The 26,338-nt window shown below is 34.6% G+C and overlaps 1 long non-coding RNA gene across 1 annotated transcript in view; it reads right to left on the minus strand.

Annotated features, from left to right (window-relative positions):
• The window catches only part of LOC120226305, a 51,911-nt gene extending 25,891 nt beyond the window's left edge, over positions 1–26,020 (minus strand). Inside the window, exon 1 of the long non-coding RNA XR_005526993.1 lies at positions 25,961–26,020. This is a non-coding gene — a long non-coding RNA (uncharacterized LOC120226305). The remainder of the gene's footprint in view (positions 1–25,960) is intronic.
• Positions 26,021–26,338: the final 318 nt, after the last annotated feature.

Below are 26,338 nucleotides of genomic sequence, written 5' to 3' on the forward strand. Positions count from 1 at the left end.
AAGTCTGTTTTCTTTTATTTTTTTTTAAGTTTATTTATTTTAAGAATGAGAGAGAGAGAGAGGGAGAGAGCAAAGGAGGGGCAGAGAGAGGGAGTGAGAGACATAGGACAGAAAGTCAGAGCAGAGCCTGACATGGGGCTCTAACTCACAAACTGTAAGATCATGGCCTGAGCTAAAACCAATAGCAGGATGCTTAACCTACTCAGATATGCAGGCGCCCCTTATCTGTGTTTCCAAGAGTTGGGGAATGGATTTACAGAGAAGAAATTTTGAGTTGTTTTGAAAGGCATTTGTTTTTCTGGTGTCAAATGATATTATTTGTATGTCTAAAAGAAAATCTATTTTAAAAGGAACTTTTAAAACTTAGGATTCTGTAGGACTTGCTTTACAGCAAAAACTTCCTGTACTATTGAACAGTTGAATTTTGTCATAGGTATTTCATGGCTAATGGTTAAATATTCGATAATGTTTGAAGCAAGAAAAATGTTGAACTCTTTATTAAATAAAAGCTCTATTTATATTTGTTCTGAAAGCTTACTCTTCTCTATAAGGAAAGGAGCATATCTTAATTAAGACCATTAATAGCTATTCATCAACTAAATTTCCTTGGGATTTTTAAAGTATATTTAACTTTTAGCTCTGTGTGCTTCTTATTAAGAAGCTAAACTCAATGAACATGTTTTCTTAAACAGAATGTAGCAGGTTGTAAATCTTTGCTGTGTTTTTTTTTTTTAATTTGTTAATGTTTTATTTATTTCTGAGAGAGAGAGAGAGACAGTGTGAGCAGGGGTGGGTCAGAGAGAGAGGGAGACACAGAATCTGAAGCAGGCTCCAGGCTCTGAGCTAGCTGTCAGCACAGAGCCCAACAAGGCTCGAACCCACAAACCATGAAATCATGACCTGAGCCGAAGTAGGGCGCTTAAGCCACTGAGCCACCCACGTGCCCCAGAATCTTTGTTGTCTTTATACAGAAGTTGTTGCCACTGTTGTTTGTAGGATCACCTACAAACAAAGCATCTGACCATGAAAGCTTCAGTTATGTTTGAAAGTAACATCCTGTCTGAGTCAAGTTTTTGCCTACTGTATCTTCAATACTCTTCTGAGTACACCTTCTCTGAAATGCCCAAGGAGGCCCCTGAAGACATGTCTAGGCATGTTCTAAGTTTGTGGGGATTTTTCACCCTAGAAAGTTTAGAGAAAACCTGAGAAAACCACAAATACCTGGGCACAAAGACATAGAGTCCTGTAACATTTAAAATTGAACCCAAAGCTTATTATCATTGTTTGTGTTCAAATTTAAACCCCAACATGCAATATGTTTCTCATTTAAATGTGTGTCATAAAGATACCTAACATTTGTTGAACACTGACAGTCTATCAGGAACTCCAAGCACTAAATGTACTCTTATTATCTTTATAATATTTATAAATATACTATTTATAGTATAGCTGAGGAAATTTAGAAGACTCATACAGTCAGATATTGGCATATTTTGAGGAAGCAGTCTTTAAAAAAATCCAACTAATCAGCCAACACAGGACATACAAGCAGATAGGATAGTATGATTAAAGATGGATTGTAGAGAGGTACCTCTGAAGCCCTGTAGGTGAATATTCGTGGAGAGAAAGCACAGAGGTTCTTGGGTGGCACAAATAGTAGGAGGTAATTCAGATCTGAACAGTAGCAATAGTAAGAAAACAGAATAAAAGGCAGGTACAGAGGGTATCTAAAGTTGAGCTTGACATAATTCATTTATTTTGTGTTGAGAACAAAAGAAAATAGAATTCCACTTACCTATCTAATAAACTCTCCAACATTCTATTTTGTTTACTTTCACATCTACTCAAAAGGTAGTCAGGAAAGACAATGCATACAAATATATTAACATGCAGCTGCCGTTAGCACTCGAAAATTTTAATGTGAATTTTTCCCTATGATAAAGCTATAATTAACATATATGGCTGACTTAATTTGAAATGGATAACATTATTTACCTCCTTGATGCCTCCTTAGAGGCACAAAATCAAAATTCACGAGGGAAAGTATTGGAAGAATAAAGCAAGCACCATTTTTTCTCTGACTCTGAGGGAAAATGTGAGAATAATAATGTTAATGCTTTGGGAATAAGAGATAATTCACATTGAAATAATGAAAATGAAAGTAATTTTTAAAAATAAGCCTGCCATGGGGCACCTGGGTGGCTCAGTTGGTTAAGTGGCTGACCTTGGCTCAGGTCATGTTCTCATGGTTTGTGAGTTAGTCTCCTGCATTGGGTTCTGCACTGACAGCTCAGAGCCTGGAGTCTGCTTCAGATTCTGTATCTCCCTCTCTCTCTCTGCCCTCACCTACTCGTGCTGTCCTTCTCGCTCGCAAAAACTGAATAAACGTTAAAAAAATTTTATACTAAATAAAAGTAAAAATAAGACTGCCATGACTAAAATAAGGAAAAAAGATAAAGAACATGTCAAACAGACACTATACATCAATATCAAAAGTAAGGAAAAAAAGAAATTGCATGATACATATATATTGTATGATCTATCTATATCTATTATTTTTATTAAAGTATTGTTGACATACCATGATACATGGTTTTAGGTGAACATCATAGTGATTTGTTAAGTCTATACACTATGCTATGCTCTCTACAAGTGTAGTTACCATCTGTCTCCATACATCATTATTACAATGCCATTAATTATATTCCCTATGCTGTGCCTTTTATTCCCATGACTTATTCATTCCATAACTGGAAACCTATAACTCCTACTCACTTTCTCTCATTTTGCCCATCCCTCTATCAATCATCAATTTGTTCTCTGTACTTATGGGTCTTTTTCTGCTTTTTGTTTGTTTGTTTATTCATTTGTTTTGTTTTGTTTTTAGAATCCACATACAAATGAAATAAATACCATTTGTCCTTCCCTATCAGACTTATTTCACTTAGCGTAATAGCCTCTAGGTCTGTCCATGTTGCTGTGAATGGCAAGATCTCATTCTTTTTTATAGCTGAGTAGTATTTCATGGCATGTGTGTGTATATATTACTTTTGTTTTTAATTTTCTGAAGAACCTCCATACTATTTTTCAGAATGGCTGCCTCAATTTGCATTGTCACCAGAATGGCTGACTCAGTTTGCATTCTCACTAGCTGTGCACAAGTGTTCTTTTCCTCCACATTCCCACCAGCACTTATTTTTTCTCGTATTTTTGAGAAATCATCACAGGTATGAGGTGATATCTCGTTGCAGTTTTGATATACATTTCCTTGATGATTAGTGATGTTGAGAATTTTTTCATGCATCTGTTGGCCATCTGTATGTCTTCTTTGGAAAAACTATCTATTCAAGTCCTTTGACCAGTTTGTAATTGGATAATTTGTAGTTTTTTGGTGTTGAGCTCTATTAGTTCTTTATGTATTTTGGATATTATCAAATTTATCATTTGTGAATGTCTTCTTTCCTTCCCACAGTGTAGTCCCAGTAGTTTACTTTTGCTTTTGTTTCCCTTGCCTCAAGAAACATATCTAGAAAATGTTACTAAGACTGATGTCAAGGAAATAACTACCTATTTTTCTAGGATTTTTATGGTTTTATGTATCACATAAGTCTTTAATCCATTTTGAGTTTATTTTGTACATGGTGTAAGAAAGTTGTCTAGTTTCATTCTTTTGCATTTAGCTTTCCAGTTTTCTCAGCACCATTTGTTGAAGAGATTTGTCTCTTCTCCATTGTATAGTCTTGCCTCCTTTGTCATAGATTAATTAACCATATAAATGTGGGCTTCTTTCTGGGCTTTTTCTTCCGTTCCATTGATCTAGGTGTCTGTTTGGTGGCAAACGCTGTACTGTTTTGATTGCTGTGGCTTTGTCATATATCTTGAAATCTGGGATTATGGTACCTCCAGCTTCATTGGTCTTTCTCAAGATTGCTTTGGCTATTCAGAGTCTTTCGTGTCTCTATATAAATTTTAAGTATTATTTGTTCTAGTTATATGACAAATGTTGCATGACATTTTTGTTAATGATAAAAAACAGATTTAAATTCAGAACAGCCTTACTGTGGTCTATTTATATTCCCAGGCTTATCCTTCTCTTTAACTTAGTGTCCTATCAGTCTTTTATACCACAGCTTCATTCAACCGTATCAGAGAGTTCAGTTAAATTGGAAATTTTGGACAAGAGACCCAGGGAATGAAACATTTCTTTTTGTGCTGAATAAGGCATTTCCTCTAAGGAAATCAGATTTTATAAGTAGGTGGAACAGTGCTATTGCAATATATATTTTCCACAGGCAAGAAAAGGGAAATATAGGCATGTGTAACAAAAGATGATATACTGAATTCTTATTGTGTACTGGATAGTTTACATTTCTTTTCTCCATGGCCTTATAATTATCCATTGTACAGGTCAGAAAATTGGGGATGAAAGAAGTCATATACACAAGATCAAATTCCACTCTGCCTTCAGACTCCACATTTATACTATATCTATACCGTAGATATTTTATGCCTAATAAATGCTAAACTAAATATTAATGTTTAATAATTAGTATGTATGTTTAAGGACAATATTTTTCTTGACTAAAAACAGGTATGATATCATGAAAATATCTAAAGATATGTCTGTAGGCATTCAGGGCAATTACAAAGAGGAAAAAATTGAAACATTAACATTGTAGAAGATAGCTCATTCTCTACCTGCATCTGTGTTTTGCTTGTGTGTACTCTTTTTTAAAATAGTGTTGCATGTTTTTGAAAAAATTAAAATGCAAATAAATTCCCAGATGGTCATTGATATTTGCAAGTCTCTAGATATTCATTATACTTCAAATGGTAGAAAGATAATTAGTTTTGAAAGTATAAGTGGCAGGCTGAAAATTAGTATAATGTATATATTATAGGCCAAGTGAGAATAACTGCCCAGCTGCTTTATGACTGGTCTGGCTCCATTTTGATGGACAGATAAGTCCTGCATATATGCAGACTAAAAAGTAATTTAAGATTTAGATGATTTTTCTTTTAGGATTTAGATGATTTTTCAAAATATTTTTTCTTGAAAACTGAAAATTTTATTTAAAAATAGAGAAATTTTATTTTATTTTTGACTCAATGTAAATGTCTTTTGTATAATTATATTTTTGAATAACTTTTAAATCCCAAACAAATTGCAAAATAGTTTAACTTACAAAAATATTGCCATGGAACTTTCATACATTCTTCACCCAGATTACCTAGTTGATGATATTTTACCTCATTTATTTAATCATCACTTTTTTACTCACTGCATATAAATGTCAAGAATTCTGTAGGGTCTGGGGTGCCTGGGTGACTCAGTCAGTTAAGCTTCTGACTTCCACTCAGGACTTGATCTCAGGATTCATGAGTTGAAGCCCTGCATCAGGCTCTGTGCTGACAGCTCAGAGCCTGGAATCTGCTTCTGATTCTGCTTCTCCTTCTTTCTCACTCCCCTCCCCTCCCCTGCACTCTCTCTCTCTCTGTCTACAAAATATATAAAATAGTGAAAAAAAGAAGAATTATGAAGGACCTGAGATTTTATCCTGCTTGCAAATTAACAAGTTACCTTGGTACAGTCTCATAGACTCTGGAAGACGTCAAGAGACTTGAGTCAGACACTATTATTTATTAAAACCTTATTACTCAAGACAAAGCAGGCAGCATTAGCTTCATGCCTCCCATTGGTTCCTTTTGCTCAGTACAATGGGGATGATGATGAGGGTGATGAGAAGGCTGGCTGAGAGGGATGATACACACACAGTGGGTCTTTATTATGACTGAGTAATTGCAGACTTTGAAACATCTTCATCTTTTAAGAAGACTGCAACTACACCTGCCCAACCTTTACAATAGAGAGACACATTAACTTTGCTATCCTAGTCATAAAACAGACCTCTCTTCCCAGCAGAAGGAGACATTAGCTCTGTCTTTTAGTACTATTTGCCACACAAACATCCTGGCAAAGATGTGATGGCATAAAGTCTTTCTCAAGATACATAGAAATGCAAAGACCCATGGAGAATTATCTGTGACCACCTATTATCATTCTTTCTTTTTGAACCTTGGAAAATAGTTCCAAACATGATACCCCATCAGTCTTTAATACTACAGTGCATAATTTTCAAAAAGAAGATATTCTCCTATATAACCAGAGCACAACCATGCAAATCTAGAAATCAAAATTAATACAATCTTACAAGCAATATACAGATTCCACTCAAATTTTGCTAGTAGTCCGACAATGTTTATTTTCCCTTTCCAAATCTAATTGAGAACCACATATTGCACTTTCATGTCTGTTCATTCTTCTTCAGTCTGTAACATTTCCCCAGTCTTACACTGTCTTTCATGACCCAGACTCTTTTAAGAGATTTCCATCTGGAGGATTTCCCCTAATGTAGTTCTGTGCAATGTTTCCTCACATGTAGAACCAGTTCATAACTTTCTGGGAGAATATTGTACAACAATATTGTGGCTTTCAGTTCATCACATTATGGGAAAAGGGAATCTCATCCTCCACTGAGGCTATCCCTCTCTCATCCGCTGGCTACTTTGCAAAATTCTCCACAAATTTTCTCTTCTGAAAAGTCATGGTTTTTCCTTGTGTAACTTCTGAATATTTGGGGGTAAATTACTTTGAGTCTGCCTTAATAATCTATCATCAAATTTCCACCCCCCCCAACTTTATAACATTGATACTCCCTGCCTGAATCAACATCCACTATAATACGCTATTTTCTTTTTCTTTTTTAAATGATTTTATTTATTTTTCGGAGACAGAGAGAGACTGAGCATGAGTGAGGGAGGGGAATAGAGCAGGAAACACAGAATCTGAAGCAGGCTCCAGGCTCTGAGCTGTCTGCAGACATCCTGATGCAGAGCTTGAACTCAAGAACCGTGAGATTATGACCTGAGCTGAAGTTGGACACTTAAAGGACTGAGTCACCCAGGTGCCTCTAGGCTATTTTCTATTTCTCTCATTCTTCCCACATGCATTTTGATTGTAGCATAAGGATGGGATTTCTATTTATTTATAACTGTATGGACTCATGAATTATAATTTTATCCAATGTGATGTGAGCCATTACTATTGACACATTTCATGCACAAATTTCCCTAGATTTGGTAAGTAGGGGCCTCTTCAAACTTACTTACATCCTCTTTTGATGTCTCCATAAGTCTTTGAGAACTTTAATTTTTATCATGAACATGTATTCCAGTTTCATCTTCTACTTTCCCTGCTTGATATCAGTGATTCAGCTATTTTTTGAAGAGTCTCTGTTCTTTTTAGTAGATGTTATTTAGAGACCAAGATCTATACACTCGGTGTCCACGTTGCTACAGAGATATCCTAGACTCCAGGCCCTCTGGATGACAAAGCTAACTACATATAAATATACACATTTTTTATACATGCATTTATATCTATGTGTAAATCTGTAGAGATCTACTGACAACAATGCAATCAAGTCCAATCCAACACCTTGTGCCTTTTTACATTTTAAAATCCTTTCTTTGATAGTGAGATCCTAGATCCTAATATCTCAGTGTACTTATTTAGCTCATTCCCCTTAGATACACCAAATCTCCTGCCTATCTCACAGCCTCAACAACTGGTCATGCGACTGTCTCCTTGACTCCACTGCTTGCTCTGTCCTAGTGCCACCATCAACTCCTTAACATTCCACTTTTTCAGCCTCCACAGGTCCTTGGCTGCAAATTACCCTCCTTCATACTATGTATGTGGCCTTTTCATGGAAAGAGAGGGAAGAAAAAGAAATTTTCTTTTAATTGTTATTTAAATAACCTTTAGTTTTTACATTTGACTAGGTTAAATTTTGTACTTACACAAATGACATTTTGCAAAATAACCTAGAATCAATAAAATTGTTGGGGGGAGATAACATGCCACCCTACTTTGCCTGGAATTATTTTAATATCATTGTATGCAGATTATAGTATTAAGATATCTTTTTTTTTGAACTATGCCTGATGCCCCACAATTTTAGTCTTCAACTTTTGTTACGTTAGAGATGACATTCTGCTAAATCAATGAAATGCTGTTCAGTATAGTCCCAGTGGTATGGAGTTTCTGAGTAAAAGCAGAAACCAGTGACTTATCAGAAATAGTGTCTTTGAACCATGACAGGCCATCATATACCTTCAGCAGAACTGGGACAGCTGGGTCCCAAGAGTTGTAGATAAAACTCTGAGTAACTTAGATGCTATAAAAAAGTAAATGTTGGAAGTCCCTTGCTATCTTTTCAGGATTCCAATATGATTTTTCTAAGATATGTGAGTGAAAAGGAAGACTGCATCAGTTCTAAAATGAATGTGAATCTTTTATCAAACCTAAATCAACATGAATCAAAGCCTTAAAAAAGAAGGTATTCATAGAACACTGGTATTTAAAAGTGTTAATAGAGCACTAGTGAAATCCTTTGTAATTCAAATAATCTCTGGGAACATTTCCTATATTTAATGCCATCCTCACATATTCTCTTTCATGTTCTCTAGTATTTATTTATATAAATTAGTACATACAAAAGAGACAGGGATACAAGCTGGTCATTATTTTGTATATAATGACTCTTAATATTCTTCATGAGAATTTCCTTCATCTATAGATCTTTAATTCATTCTGTGTAATAAAATTATATCAACTACTGATGCTTACCATTAATTTTTTTGGTTATAGTTTACTCCAACAAATCAACCACTGGCCACTTCCTGTTGAAGACTGAATCCCTCTGTTTGATCCAAACAACACACATACAGGAACAAAACAAAACAAAACATGGATACAAGAAAGACTAAATTAAAGATGTAGAGAATGTTTCTGAACCAACAAATGTTTAGGAACGTATGTTTACCTTAAAGTAAAATAATGCTAATAAATATTAGATATTCAATAAATAGCTATTATTTCATGATGTGGATGGTGAAAATATGTTTTTGAGAGGGGAGATGTTCATTTGCTCTGCTACCTAGTAGATCTAGGCTATGTACTAATCTGCCCAGGCAAACAACATATAACTTCCTTAGTCAGTCAAAACCATGTTAGAAGCTAAGATTCTGGTATATATCTCAAGACTGAAGTTCCTTGAAGAAGTTCATGCAAAAAAGTAAATAAATATTGGCACTTTTCATATACTTAAGTAAATACTATTATTTTTCTATTCTTTTAGTGAGCTGTCATTTAAATAAAAATAAAAATGATAGTATAAGTAAGTCTTATCTTTTTAGATATTAATCCTGGAAAATACTCTAAAGTAGCATAATTAAACTTACAGGTCAAATAACTAAAAGGCCATTACTGCTGCTGTATATTTTAACCCAAGTGTTTGCCATTTATGCGGGCACTGTAAATCTGGGACTTAAGTAACTCAGTTCAGAATCCTCCCCTACCTTGCTTGATGTCATTTTCTCTTGGCTCTTCTTCACTGAATATTTTGGCCACATGGCTCACCTGCTTTTTTTTTTTTTAACTTAACCTGTTTGCCATTGTCTCTTTTGTTTTTATTTTTCTCATATATACCAAAAGACTTTGCCATTTTTCATGTGATTTATCTGGGAAAATGTTCAAAACTTTATATAGATCTGATTTTAGTCCTTCTTGTACCCAAGTTTTTTTGTTTTGTTTCGTTCCTGTATGTGTGATTTTTAGTCAAACAGAGGGACTCAGTCATCACAGGAAACAACCTCTGGTTGATATATCTGAGTAAAGTATAACCAAACAATTAATGGTAAACATCAATAGTTGATATAATTTTATTGCACAAAAAGATTCAAGGCTTGATAGCTGAAGAAAATGCTCTTGAAAAGTATTCAGGGTCATTATATACAGAATAATAATTAGCTTATATTCCTGTCTCTTTTGGTTATGTGTTAATTTATATATAAACAAATACTAGAGAGCATAAGGTAGAAGTTGTGAGAATGGCATTAAATATAGGACATATCCCCAGAGAATTTATGAAACATGTTTTGGAATTCTTAAATGCAAGGCAAATAAGGCAACTATTCTTCTAAACGGAAACTTGAGAACTGGCTAAGGAATCCCTGGGGTGAGCTAGGGAGTCAGTCCATTTCTAGATTCTGCAGTACTATAAAAATGATGTTGGTAAAGTTCGTCTAGCAGGCCGAAAAGTTCTTTCAATCATACAACCACCACCAGTCAGAATTGAGCTGAGTTATTGCAGTCAAATTGCCTTTGTGGCAGTATGTACTAGGCAGAAACAAACTGTACTGAGCCTGATTTCTTGGCTACATACTGTAATGATTTTTTTTCATCAGTATTACTGTCACTTTTGCTTTCCCTGAGAAAAACAGAGTTTCTGCTTTCCAATGGTTTAGAAAGCTTGGTCTACTACCAACACAGAATGAGATCTAAAACAATGTGAGAGTGCTTAATGGATAATTAAAAAGCCCTCCATTCCATATTAGTTATTTGTATGTGACTATTCTTAGAATTCAGTCTTAAGTGACAGATTAGAATGGAGTTAGGAAACTGATCTTTGTTCAAGGGGATTTAGTCATATGCAAGTGAAAAATAAATTATCTGAAAAGAACTTATGTGTAAATAAAAAACTCCACTGCTTACCTTTACACAGTTGTTCAGGATTTCAATAAAGTTATCAAAATTAGGGGCACTTGAGTGCCCAGTTGGTTGATCCTCTTAGTTTCAGCTCAGGTCATGATCCCAGGGTCTGGGGTCAAGCCCCATACTGGGATCTTCATTGAGGTGGAAACTGATTAAATTTCTCTTTCAATTTCCCTCTGCCCCTCCCACCCCCACTTGCACTGTCTCTCTCTTTCTAAAAATTTTTTTTAATTATCCAATTTAAAATAATGCAATATTTCAAGGACACTTTGTTAATTTCAATATTTTTTTTCAAATGCAATAAGGTTATACAGTGATTGCCTTTCCTGTGATGTATTAGTATTCTTGTATAGTCATTCATCTCCAAATGCTGCAGAGCACTAAGCTGGTTTGGTTCTTAGCACTGCAGATGTTTAAAACGGTATCTATGAAGTCATAATAGAGTAGATTTATATCCTCTCATTTTGACTGGTCATTGAAGGCAAGTATTTAAACTTCTTGTCCAAATAACTTAACATTTTTGAGCCCCAATACTTTGACCTCTCTGTCAAATTTTATAAAATTAAATGAGTTAAGGTCTGTAGTATATTGAACACATTTAAGATGATCAATAACTGGGGGTTCTTGTAAATATCATTATCACCATCATCATCGCATTAAAGTATCCTTTCTAACTATTCTGAAAGAGGCACCTGATTATCTTGGTTAAAAAACATGTTTACAGGGGCACCTGAGTGGCTCAGTCGGTTAAGCGTCCGACTTCGGCTCAGGTCATGATCTTACGGTTCATGGGTTCCAGCCCCGCGGTGGGCTCTGTGCTGACAGCTAGCTCAGAGCCTGGAGCCTGCTTCAGATTCTGTATCTCCCTCTCTTTCTGACCCTCCCCTGCTCACGCTGTGTGTGTGTGTCTTTCTCTCTCAGAAATAAATAAAAACATTAAAAAAATTTTAAAACACATGTTTACAAACTTATTTTTACCAGAATTAGTTAAATTCTAATGCTAACATTTATTAATCTAAATCCACTTTGCATTGTCAAATATGTATGCAATTCATCTTTATTTCCTGACCTAAGATGCTCTGGAGTAGCCACATTCATCAATAAAAAGCTATTATACAGGACAAGAATGGTGGGTGGAAGTCTGAAAATAGTTCATATAATTTTGTTTGCATCCATAAAGATGAAAGTGGAAAACTGCAAAACACATTTTATTACCTGATAAGCACCATGAAGTGTTTACCACTACTGTATATAAAAGTCATATTTTATTAGCACAGGTTAACAGAAGGGAGCAACATTTGCAGTATAACCAGAATTTGGATGTGTGTGGTCCCTCTTTGGGCACATATCCATAATATCATTTTAAAGCCCTTAGTGACTATGGAAAATCTATTCCCTTTGCTTATATTTGGTATACAGGCATTCATTCATGCAGAAAATACTTATGGAGAATCAACTATATATCAAACAAGTGATTAGATCATGGGTACCCATAGAAAGTATACATATTCCCTGATTTCCAAAAGCTCACAAGCTGAGGAGAAAGATTACTATCAGAATAACTATATTGGCTATAGCTAGATCACATGTATATCAATTCAAAGTGATTCTATCCATAGACCCCCCAAAAAAACACCCAAAAAACTAAAAACAAAAACAAAAACACTGCCTCTCTTTATGTGTCCGAGTAAATAATGGGCGGTGGGAGCGGTGGCAGTGTTTTAGAAAGGGCATTTTCTTTGATATGGTTTTGCATAGCGTGAATATGGAGAAATGGCCAGCAATGAAAGTAGAAAATGCTTTAACTGCAAACCTGGCTGTTTGGGCTTTATATTTTAGTTATGTAAAGTGATACAAAGATTTCTGAAAATCATTCATTCATGTATTTATTTATAATTATTCATTCAAAAATTATTTCCTGGATACTTAATAAGTTCCAGGCACTATCTCAATGCTAAAAATATAATGTTAAGCAAACATGCACACATTTGCTGCTCTCATAGAGTTTGAAATCTGATGGAAGAATCAGATATGAATTAAATAATCTTATAAACATATACATATGAAATAGAATTTAAAAAGAAGTACGTACTCTGATGGAAAGGAATGCTATGACAGCATACATCAGAATAAATAAATGGTGGAAGAAGTCAGGGAAGGTTTCTTAAGGAAATGAGCATTAAATTTAGATCTTAAGAGGAAGGACCCGAAGATGGGTGGAAACTGTTGATGGCAGAGTAATTTTAAGTAGTTGGATGGTACATAACTGGTTTGAGAAATCAAAGGCTTGAAGCCACACTGGTGTGGCTGGAGCACATGCCTTGATGAAAAGAGGCAATTTGGAATACAAATATTAAGTCCTCATAATTAATATCAAATATGTGTTTTTACCTTAAGGGAAATTATTATCAAAGAACTGAATAACGAATTATGTAAATAGTGAAGGAGAGAACCATACCCAGGTTTACTTTGTGATTTCTAACTAATGGCAAAGACTACATGATGCCATCATTTCCAAGGGACAGAATATTATGAAATGACAAGATATAGAAGGAAATAGAATGATATTGTTAAATAATCATTCTGATAGTAATGTAGACAATGTTTGGATCTGGGAAATAGTGAGCTAGGAAAGGATGATATTTGTAATGATAAAGATGTTTGTTTTCTTTTTTTTTTTCCTTTTTAGTCTTTTAAAAATGTGAATTATATTTAGTTGGAGTATAATTAACATACAATACATTAGGAATATAATAATATTTTTATATCAGACATATAATATACTGATTCAGCAATTATATACATTACTCAGCGCTCATTATGGTACGCTTACTTTAAATCCCCTTATCTGTGTCACCCATTCCCCTGACCACTTCCCCTCTGGCAACAACAAGTTTGTTTTCTGTATTTAAGAATTTGTCTCTTTGGGGGTGCCTGGGTGGTTCAGTCAGTGAAGCATCCGACTTTGGCTCTGTTCATTATCTCACTGCTCATGAGTTTGAGTCCTGTGTCGGGCTCTGTGGGGACAACATGGAGCCTGGAGCCTGCTTTGGATTCTGTCTCTTTCTCTCTCTAACCCTCCCCCGCTCATGCTCTGTCTCTCTTTCTCTCTCTCAAAAATAAGTAATGAGCGATAAAAAAAAGAATTGTCTTTTTTGTTTCTTAATCTCCACCTATGAGTGAAATTGTATGGTATTCGTCTTTCTCTGTCTGCTGTATTCACTTAGCATTATACCCTCTAGGTTTATACATGTTGTTGCAAATGACAAGATTACATTCTTTTATATGTATACACATACACATACCACCTCTTCTTTATGCATTCATCTAATTTATTTATTCATATTTTAATTCCAGTGTAGCTAACATACAGTGTTAAATTAATTTCAGTAGCAAAATATAGTGATTCAACAATTTCTTATATTACTCAGTGCTCATCAAGGTAAGTGTATTCTTTTTTTTGTTTTGCAAGGGAAACTAAGGAGTTATTATTTTTTATAGTTGCATTTTATTTTTTTATAGTTTATTGTCAAGTTGGTTTCCATATAACACCCAGTGCTCATCACAAGTGCCCTCCTCCATGCCTATCACCCATTTTCCCCTCTCCCCCATCCCCATCAACCCTAAGTTTGTTCTCAGTTTTTAAGAGTCTTTTATGGTTTGCCTCCCTCCCTCTCCTTAACTATTTTTCCCCTTCCCCTCCCCTATTGTCCTCTGTTAAGTTTCTTCTGTTCCACATATGAGTGAAAACATATGGTATCTGTCTTTCTCTGCCAGACTTATTTCAACACAAGTGTATTATTTATCCCCTTCATCAATTTTACCCATCCTGTGACACAAACCTCTTCTGGTGACCATCTGTTTGTTCTCCACAATTGAGTCTGTTTCTTAGTTTATTCGTTTTTCCCCCAATTGTTCATTTGTTTTGTTTCTTAGATTCCACAATGGGTGAAATCATATGATAAATCATATGAATTGCCTTTCTCTGACTGTTTTATTTCACTTAGCATTATACTCTCTAGATCCATTCATGTTCTTGCAAATGGCAATATTTCATTCTTTTTTATGACTGAATAATATTCCATTATATATATACACACACACAACATCTTCATTATTCACATATCAGTGATCATCTGGGCTGCTTCCATAATTTGACTATTGTAAATAATCCTGCAATAAACAGACATGCATATATCCTTTCAAATTAGTGTTTTTGTATTCTTTGGGTAATTACTCTGTAGTGTGATGACTGCATCAAAGGGTAGTTCCATTTTTAATTTTTTGTGGAACTTCTATACTGTTTTCTACAATGACTACACCAGTTTACATTCCTGCCAACAGTGCATGAAGGTTCCTTTTTCTCCACATCCTTGCCAATACTTGTTGCTTATTGTATTTTTTATTTTAGCCATTCTGATATGTGTCGTTATTTCATTGTGGTTTTCATCTACATTTTTCTATTGAGTGAAGTTAAGCATATTTTTAAGTGTAATTATTTATTTTGAGAGAGAGAGAGAAAGATAGAGAGGATGGTTGGGGGGAGGGGCAGGGAGAGAGGGAGTGAGATAGAATCTCAAGTGGTCAGTGCAGAGCCTAATGTGGAGCTTGAACTCACACTGTAAGATAATGACCCAAGCCAAAGTCAGACACTCAACCAACTGAACCATGCAGGTGCCCCAATATTTTCATGTCTGTTGGCCATCTGTATGTCTTCTTTGGAAAAATGTCTGTTCATGTCTTTAATTGGAATATTAAGTGTTTTTGGGATTTTTGGTTTGTATGTGTGTATGTGTGTATGTATGTGTTTGGTTTTTTGTTGTTGTTATTTTAGGGGGTGGGTTGTCTAAGTTCTTTAGATATTTTGGATATTAGCCCCTTAATTGACATGTCATTTACAAATATCTTATGCCATTGTCATTTTGTTTTGTTGGTGGTTTCCTTTACTGTGCAAAAGCTTTTTATTCTGATGTAGTCTCAATAGTTTATTTTTGCTTTTGTTTTCCTTGTCTGAAAGGACATATCTAGAAAGATGTTTCTATGGCCAATGGGAGAAAAGAAAAAAAAAACTACTGTTTGTTTTCTTCTAGGAGTTTTATTTATGGTTCGATGTCACATTTAGGTCTTTAAGTCATTTTGAGTTTATTTTTGTATATGGTGTAAGAAAGTGGTCCAGTTTCATTCTTTTGCATGTAACTGTACAGGATTCCCAGTGCCATTTGCTGAGGAGACTGTCTTTTCCCATTGTATATTTTCAACTTCTTTTCAATAGATTAATTGTCCATATAAGTGTGGGTTTATTTCTGGGATCTCTATTTTGTTCTATTGATCTGTGTGCCTGTTTTTATGTCAGTGCCATACTGTTTTGATTATTATAGTTTTGTAGTATAACTTGAAATCTGGAATTGTGATACCTGCAGTTTTGTTCTTCTTCCTCAAGATTGCTTTGGCTTTTGGGGACTTTTGTGGTTTCATACAAATTTTAGTGTTATTTGTTGTAGTTTTTGAAAAATACTGCTGGTATTTTGAGAGGGATTGCATTAAATCTGTAAATTGTATGAACATTTTGACAATATTGGTTCTACCAATCTATGTGCCCAATATTCTTCCAGTTGCTTATGTCTTTTTCAGTTTCTTTCATCAATGTTTTATTGTTTTTGGAGTACAGATCTTTTTTTTTTTTTCTTCATTAGGTCTTCTTCATTAAGTCAGCGGTGCCTGGATGGCTCAGTCAGTTAAGTGTCTGACTTCAGTTCAGGTCATGATCTCATGATTTGTGGGTTCGGCCCCCTATCAAACTCTGTGCTGACTGCCAGCTCAGAGTCTGGAACCTGCTTCAGATTCTGTGTCTCCCTCTCTCTCTGACCCTATCCTGCTCATGCTGTCTCTCTCTCTTTCCCAGAAATACATAAAACATTAAAAAAAAATTTTTAAGTGTAAACTCCCCCCACCCCCACCACACACACACATACAAACACACACACACACACACACACACACACAGGGATACATATCAGAAATTATGAAACCACATTACTAGTATAATAGGGTTGAACAAATTACATATATCAAAGTCAAGTTTCTCAATCTCAGAGTGCCAATTTGAAAATTAGGTAAAAATTTCCACATAAAAATGTAGGTAGGCTAAAATGAACTCTTCTATGCAATTATAATTGTAGGTATCAGTATAAGCTCATTTTGATATGTATGTGTATTTTTTTCAGATAGAAACTAAAAATATCTATCATCTGTCTATATCATCTTTCTCTCATAACAAAAAGCACATCAAGTATCTATATGCACACCAGATTTCTATATGCCATTCTTTAATAAAAGGAGTCAGGCTCCTTGGAGAAATGACTGATTCTAGAACTCCAGGAGAGAAAATACAAAATTAGTCTGGAGCATCTTATTATGCCAGAAATTGAGAAAATGCTTAAAAACAAAACAATAGAGGAATGACAGAGGGACATAGGAGCCAATCTGAAAGAACACTCCATAATCAAATCTGGAATAATCTGAGGAAATAGTAGCAGTAGTAGTAGGAGTAGTAATAGTGTTATAGTAGTAGTATTAGTAATAGTAGTAGTAGTAGTAATGGATTATTACTCAAGTATTAAAATAACACTCCATGCATCCATATTGACACAAATGATTGCCAAAACTTAAAAGTGAGGAAAAAAGGATGCATCATTCCTACTCAAGAATTTCAAATGATAGACTCCTCTTCTAGGAGGTAGAGCTTAATTCTCTTCCCCTTGAGTATGAACTAAACTTAGTAATTCTCTTCCAAAGGATAGAATATAAAATGGAAAAAAATGTTAACTTTAAATTGGAGAAAATTGTCAGATTTTCAATCAATATTAATATCACCAATGTTTTTATCATATAATATTCATTTCTTCTCAGATATTCTTTATCTGTATGATATTCCAAAACTTAATAACCCCAGTATAGTCATGAAAAAGCATCAAACAAATGCAAATTGAATTTTTTCAATTTTCAATTTTCAATTTAAAGTAAAAAATTACTTTTTAAAAAATTTCTGACCAAATCTCTTTAAAAGTGTCAAGGGCATGAAAAACAAGAAAATACTTAAAAATTGTCACAAAAAGGAATAGACTAAGAAGACATAATGAATAAATTCAATGTTGTATCCTGGATTGTATCTTTGAACAGAAAAAAATGATCTTAATAGAAAAAGTGGTAAAATCAGAATAAATTTTTAGTTTAGTTAATAGTGTTATACTAATATCAATTTATACTTTTGATAAGCATACCATGATTATATAATATATTAATAGTATAGTCAAGTTGAAGATCATACTATAACTCTGACCTGTCTTTGAAATTTTCTATAAATCTAAATTATTCCAAAATAAAAGTATGTTAAAAAAAACCTTGACACATAAATAGGACAATAAACTTACAATATATTCCTTCTGTTGTGATGCAGTAACACACATCACAACCTACACAATAGTCTACCAAAAAGTCTTATTTCACACATAAGAGAACAATAACAATGGCCTCTAATAATAAAGTAAAGTTACACTTGACACATTCTTCTAGATGACAGTTACAGGTTAAAAAAAAATAAAAGCCAATACCATGAACAATGCTATTGAATTTAAAGAAGGTGGGGGGTAATTTGTTTCCTAGTGTTGCTCGGACAAATTACCGTAAGTGGTTTAAAACAATGCAATTTGTCTTCTCCCAGTTATGTAGGCCAGAAGTCCAAAATCAAGGTGTCATCAGAGCCCTGCTTCCTTTGTAGGCTCTAGGGGAGAACCCTTCCTTGCCACCTATAGCATCTGCTGCTGGTTCCAGCTCGTTTGTTGTGGTAGAATCACTCCAGGCTTTGTCCCTGTCTTCACATAGCCTTCAACTTCATGTCTCTTCATCTCTGATGAGAATCTAGGATTTAGGGCCCACCTGGATAATTCAAGATTATCTCTTCTCTAAATGCTTAATTTAATTACATTTGAAAAGACTCTTCTATTCCCCAAATAAGGTCATATTCTTAGGTTCTGGGACATAGCATATCTTTTTGGAGCCACCACTTATCCTATTACTGGGGGAAACTAAAGACATTACATACTTAGGAGACATGGAAATTAAAAGCCCTGAGTTGGATTACAGAGGAAAAAACTTAAAGTGACACTAATGGAACAGTAGGAAACATTTTATATGGATTGTACCTATTATTATTTATTTTACTAATATTATATTTATTGGATATGATGATGATATATTCATTATATGGATGAATGCATTGGTTCTTAATGGTTACATTCAGATATATTTGAATTTGAAATGATGATTGCAACTTACTTTCAAATAGCAAAGAATTATTATCGAGGGGAGTGTGTGTGTCAAACAAAGGTGTAAGTAACGAGAGAGAATAATGAGTGAATATGGTAAAATGTTAACAATTTGGTAAATCTAATTAAAGAATTTAATCACTTTTATTTTATTCTTCTTCCAATTTTTGTAGATTAAAATTATTTTTAAATGAGGCATTAACAAAACAAAACAATAATACATTGGTGATTTTCTATCTGTTTTTTATCTTAGGGAAGAGAACTGTATGTAACTCAAGATTTAGAGGCAAATACTTCTTCCTCCACCATTAAAGCTTATGTAGTTAACACTACATGTAGTTAAAAGTTGACACTTTTGCCCTGTAAAATATATATTGTTTAAAATGATGTGAGATACATTTTTATTAAGCAAATAGTATTTTGATGGTGACTGACGTATTATGTGGGAAGATTTACAAAAGAATTTTAAGTGCAAAATATGAAGATTTATGTATTCACAGATGATCATGCACAGGATATAGAACTTATCAAAAAATGTTCACCTCCTTCTAATTTTGCCAACGATATATGACTTATTCATCTAAAATATTTTAGAATACAACAGATTACTAAATAAGGCTCATTTCCCAAAGTAGAAAAATAAATAGTTCTAGAGAAGCCCTGGATATATAGATTAGTGCTATTCACTCCTTAGATGTTTATAGCTGTTGTCCTATTTATTGGATGCTAAGCTACTAATGTAGTGAACAGTTAGAGTATTGCTATTTATGTCATTTGACTGTGTCACTTTTTCACATTCAAGGAATTTGCTGAATATTATTTCAATGCATGACTGCAGGTGCACTGACATGGGAATAAAAAGCAGTTATTGCTAACTGAAGCAGTGAATATGTTGTGTGTGTGTGTGTGTGTGTCCCCGTATGTGTCTGTGTGTGAAAGCATGGGTATGCTTTGGAATTTCTGGAACAATTTGGTTTTGATTTGTGAAGGTCACTAGTGAGTATATAGATCAAAAATTTGACTTGTTTTCGATAAGGGTCTTGATTAGTCAGTCAATAGTAAAGTACATTTCAGAGTACAATTCTAAAGGGCCTTGGAAACACTTCTTTTGGTAGTGTGAGTCAGAAACATACAATCCAAACCACAGAACAATTTTTTAAGTATGCTAACATCTACTTTATGAAAGAGTATAGAGAATTATGAATTATTTTTATTTCACAATGTACCTGACTAGTAATGACAAGTTATGGTTTTTTACTATTAAAGAGATTACTATTATGTTCCTTGCTGTGCTATAGCTCTTTATTGAGTCTAATAAAAATAAGTAAACTGAAATTCTTTAATGTTATCCAAGTAACAAGTACACTAGAGTGTACATAGCCAAATTAATGTTATCTAAGACACTAGAGAATTTATACATGTCACTTACTCATTTTTTCCTCTATTCATATCAATGTGATAGAACATGGTGATGCAGGGCACACATCCCCCTTAGAAGGACTTTTTGCTGCTGCTGCTGGGAGAGCCATCTGCAGATTTCTTTCAGCTACTTCCCATGCAGGGATTGTCTCAGCTGCCTTTCCACCATAAAGGAAAAAACACTTTAGTTTTTGAGTTCTCGGTTGGGCTAGCCAAAGACTTAGCAGAGCTTGTTTTGCAGCTCGGCTTCAATCCTGATCCCCAGCATTGCAAAACACACTGGTATTGGTTCCAAGGCACTTTTAATAAACATCTTATAAGCTGAACTATGTTCCAGAGTCAGCTTGTTGGAGAACCTAAATGTACAACAGCCAGTTGTATTTTTTTACTAATCTGAAATAATGGAGTCTCTATACCCACAAAAGCTATTCCAGTGTTTTTAAATATGTTTTTAAATAAATGATTGGGCTATCAATTTTAATTTTAAAGTTGTCTTAAACCCTACATCATATTATTTTAAACTATCTCATATGTGGTAACAGTTTATTTTTTCAAGATAGGGAGTTTTATTCCAGAATCAGTCTTTGCAATGCCAGATTTGGTATCACTTCATACTGTAATCTCAACATATCTAGGCAATGAGAGCTTTTGCACACAACCAAAAGGGAGTAACAGGACTAGAACTTACTTTTCCACTGAAAATGACCACAAAATAAAGGGGAAAAAACATAAAATTAAGAATCAGTGGTTTTTAAGACATCAGACTTCAGACATTGAAAGACAATGATTCCTGAAAGATGAGAAACAACAAAGAAGGTACTGCCTTGAAGATGTGTCCAGGCAAGGGGAACCTGGGTGGGACCAGGATGACTCTTATTAAAAAAAAAAAAAAAAAGGAAATTCATATGAACCTGTCGGGATATGCAAAATCATTATTTCACAAAATACAACATCATTTTCTGTAAAAATCTCCAGCTAACTAGAAATGAAGGGGAAATTCCTCAGCCTGGTAAGTATATTTAGGAAAAATCTACAGCTTAGAGCATACTTAATCATGACATTCTGAATTATACCCCCACCTTCACCAAGATCATGAATAATACAAGAGTTTCAGTACTCACCAGTTCTATTCAACATTCCACTAGAGGTTCTATTCACTGAAATAAGAAAAAAAGAAAAAATCCATTCAGATTGGAAATTAAGAAGTAAAACTATTATTATTTGCCAACCATATGGTCACCTATATAGAATATCCAATGGTATCTATAAAAAGCTTTTAGAATTAATAAATTTAATGTAAAAATTTAGTAAGCTTCCAGGATGCAATACCAATATTTTAAAAAATCATTTCTATATGCAGCAATAAACAATCAGAAGCTGAAATCTTAAAAATATCTTTTACAATATCATCAAGAAATATGGAGGACTTGGGAATACGTTTAATTAAATTTATAAAATAACTTTATGGAGACAAATTATTATTAAACTATTTTGTAAAAAGTAGCAAACTGATTCTAAAATTCATACAGCTATTCATACAGTTAGAATACCCAAAACAACTTTGAAAAAGAAGAATAAATTTAGAATGTTTATACTCTCTGACTTCCAGACTTATTATAAACCTATTCTAATCAAGACAATGTGGTAGTTGTATAAAAGTAGTCAAATAAATCAGTGAAATAGAATAGCAAGCTACAATACACCCACACAGATATGAATAGCTGATTTTTGACCAAAGTACAAAAGCAATTTCAACAAATAATGCTAAAACAATTGCATATCCATATGCCAAAAAATAAAAAAATAAACTGCAAACCTCTCACACTATATGCTGACATTAACTAAAAATAGGTTTTAAACTAAATGTAAGAGTTATACTGTAAGATTTCTAGAAGAAAATACTGGAATAAATTTTTGTTACCTTTGTGTAGGCAAATATCTAAGATACAGCACAAGTACACTCCATAAAGGACACACTGATAAATTGAACTTTATCAACATTAAAATTTTCTGCTATTCCAAAGACCCTGGTAGGAGAAGGAAAACACAAGTCATAGACTGGGAGGAAATATTTGAAAACTCACTATATGTAACACATTTGTATTCAGAAATTTAAATAACTATAGAAACTTAATATGAAGAAAACAAAACAACCCAATAAAAAATGGGCAATAGATTTTTAAAAATTCATTTGTTGTGAAGAGAGAGTTCCTTGAGTCAACCCAGTGCTATATAGAACACCATGACAGGGGATAAGGCATTCTTTAAGTACACAGTTAATAATTTTGCAGAAGCACTGCATGCAGGGGAAGCGAACTCTTATCCAGAGTGTCTATTGCAGGAAGGACAAAATGCTGACCCTTCCATGATAGAATCAGTATAACATAACCAACCTGCCACAAGATTACTAGCTGCTCACTCCAAACAATAGGATCATATTGGAGGCTCGGGGTGGGTCTCTGCTGTTAACAGATTGGGCATTTGTTAATGACTGTAGCCAAGTCAGGCTTGGTGACCAGAAGTCCATGTTGTTGACCCCATGCATAACCTCAATTCCTGCCACCATGGCCACTTTGTTCATGAACCTATTGGATAATGACAGAAGAGAACACATCATTCTATCCACTTGATATTAAAATCCTCCTCTGTTGAGTTGCCCTTTGGTGAGTAGTCACATGGAACACAAATATCTCCATGTTCTTGCCCATTCAGAGAACACTATCCATGTACTTCCCCAAATTTTTTGTCCCCCAACTCTTTATTATATCGCCATCCATATACCTGACCATTCAGGCAAACCATTGGCCATAGCCCTTGAATTAGTATGTAACTGCATACCTGGCCATTTCTTTTTCAATAAAAGTGCACTACTAAGTGAACTCTTGAAGTTCTTCCCACTAGGAATATTTCCCTTCACCACAGTCCTTGAAGGATATCCTTGAGAAGGGGCTATGGCGTAGCTATCCACTTTTGGTTAATGCCTGCATATTCTGTAGAACCATCTGCAAACCAGGCCCACATTCTTCTGTCAGATAATTAGAAGGGACGCCCCCATGAGACTGTAGGTGCAGGTTTGGAGAGTGAAGCTAATGTACCAAAAGTGGAGACCTTGGGCTTTTGGGCTACTTTTACATGTAACTCATTGTGCCTTCAGGACCTGTTTGAGTATAATCACAAATTTACAATTATATTTGATGAAGGAGTACTGTTGTGTACACTCAACTTTTTGGATTGGTGAGTCAGGCAACACCCAGTTCATGATAGATAGATCAGGTTGCTTGACAACTTGGTGATCTCTGGTTGAGTATTCACTCTCTACTAATGTCTAGTTGTAGGCAATGAACTGTTTCTCAAAAGGAGACAAGTTATCTGCAAGATGGAAGGGCTTTACTCCAAAATCCAAAGGGTTCTACCATAGGCTCTACAGACTGCCCTAAAGTGGAAGAATTAAAAAGTAGAACAAAAAGAGAAAATAACCCCAAAGAAATAAATATTTCTGTTTCTTCCAGCCTTTTATTGATGCTTATTTTGATCTGCTTATATTATTATTCTTATTTTTCAGCTTTATTGAGGTATAATTAACAAATAATTTTGTGCATATATCTAGGCGTGCAACATGATGATGATCTGATATAGGTATACTTTGTGAAATGATCACCACAGTCAGGTTGATTATTACATCCATCTCTTGAGGGGTGTGTGTGTGTGTGTGTGTGTGTGTGTGTGTGTGTGTGTTGAAAATGTTTAAGGTTTTCTCTCAACAAATTTAAAGTACACAAAACTAATATGAACTATCATTATCATGGTGTACATTAGGTCCCAGAGCTTATTCATCTTATAACTGAAGGCTTATATCCTCTGACTAGCATCTCTCTATCACCCAGAGTCCCTACTAACCACTTTACTACTCTGTTTCTATGAGGTCAATATTTTTTTAGAATCCACATATAAATGAGATCATACAGTACCTGTCTTTCTCTATCTGGCTAATTTAATTAAGCATAATGCCCTCTAGATTAGTCTGTATTCTTGCAAATGGCAGGATTCCCATGTTGATCATTATAGCTTTGAAATATAGTTTGAAATCAGGAGGTATAATGCTTCCAGCTTTTTCTTTTTTCTCAAGATTATTTTGTCTATTTGAGGTCTCTTTTGATATCATATATCTTTTAGCATCATATTTTATATTCCTTTGAAAAATGCCATGGAATTGTGATAGGGATTGCATTGAATCTGTAGGTTAAATTAGGCAATATATTGCATTGAATTTGCAGATTGCTTTAGGTAATACATATATTTTAACAATATTATTTTTTCCAATCCATGAACATAGGATCTTTTCACTTATTAGTGTCTGCCTCAATTTCTTTCATTAAAGTCTTATAGGTTTCACTGTAAAGGTGACTCACCGTCTTGGTTACATTTATTCTAAAATATTCTGTTGTTGCTGAGGTCCTTGAAAATGAAATTGCAGTTCTTTCTCTTTCTGATACTTTGTTGTTAACAGAAATGAAGTTTTTGCATAATGATTTTGCTTCCTGAGAGTTTACTGAAGTTCTTTATTGATTCCAATGCATTTTGGGCGGAGTCTTTAAGGTCTTCTATGTATAAAATCATGTCATCAACAGAGACAATTTTACTTTTCCCTTTCTGATTTGGATACATTTTATTTCTTTTTCTTGCCTATTCTTCTTCTGGACTTCAGTAGTATGTTGACAGATCCACATGCAAGGCATACCAGTACTTCCTGGTCTAGCTTCTGATGGAATTCATCACAGAATTGGTAGGATATGTGTCCCTTCAATGTCTTCAAGAGGCATAGCTGCTGTTCCCCTAGCTCCTGCTCCCTGCAGCAGTTATGCAGCACACCTTAGTGTTCTGGATGGGAAGAAAAGTAATTGGACCTCTTTGGCAGCATCCTGTATGCACAGCTGGAGAAACCATGTGTTCAATTGCATGCGCTTATTCTCCACTGTGGGAGAAATTGCCAGCCACGCAAGTTTCTCTTTGCACTGTGTTTTGCTGCCTTGGGGAAGAGTGACACAGGTAAAATAAAATCATTATTTTACCCAGCTTGTGTGTCTCTGATTTTTCTTTTCTCCAAGGGTGTGTTGGGACTTCTCTACTGGACTGTCAGCTTCTGCAAAGGGATTCTCTTCCATAGATGATATTCAAAATTGTGTTCTTTTGGAAGGAAGACGGTGAAAAACTCTAATTTTGCCATTTTGTTGCTGTCACTTCCTGTTTACATTTTTAAGTCATGGTATTTATGAATCGCTGCGTACTACTTTCCATTTAGCTTTAAATTATTTTCTTCATTTTTTTAATCTTTATTTTTGAGAGAGAGAGAGAAAGAGAGAGAGAGCACGAATGGGAAAGGAATAGAGAGAGAGTGAGATACAGGATTCGAAGCAGTTTCCAGGCTCTGAGCTGTCAGCACAGCGCCTGACACGGTGCTTGAACTCAAGAACCTGTGAGATCATGACCTGAGCAAAAGTCAGATGCTTAAGTGGCTGAGCCACCCTTTTTTATTCCAATTTTTAATAAATATGTCAATAGTAGCATATCATTCTTTATAAATGAATTTAAATATACTTACATTTTCACTCTTTTTGCCATCTAGATTGTTGCCATTTGTTTTTCTCTAAATTACATCCCTACAAAAATCATTAAAAGAGAAAAATGTCACCATATCAGCAACATTTTACCAGAATATATAGTTATCTTCTCAGATGAGCACTACAAACTTAAAAACAGACAAAAAATCCTAAAATTGAAATGATTAGGTTGGGGCGCCTGGGTGGCTCAGTCACTTGGGCGTCGGACTTCGGCTCAGGTCATGATCTCACGGTTCGGTGGGTTCTGGCCCCTCATTGGGCTCTGTGCTGACAGCTAGCTCAGAGCCTGGAGTCTGTTTCAGATTCTGTATCTTCTTCTCTCTCTGACCCTTCCCTGCTCACTCTCTCTCTTTTTCTTT

The sequence above is a fragment of the Hyaena hyaena genome, unplaced genomic scaffold (assembly GCF_003009895.1).
Source record: "Hyaena hyaena isolate Hyena2069 unplaced genomic scaffold, ASM300989v1 scaffold_1646, whole genome shotgun sequence".
In the NCBI taxonomy this organism is placed as follows: domain Eukaryota; kingdom Metazoa; phylum Chordata; class Mammalia; order Carnivora; family Hyaenidae; genus Hyaena; species Hyaena hyaena.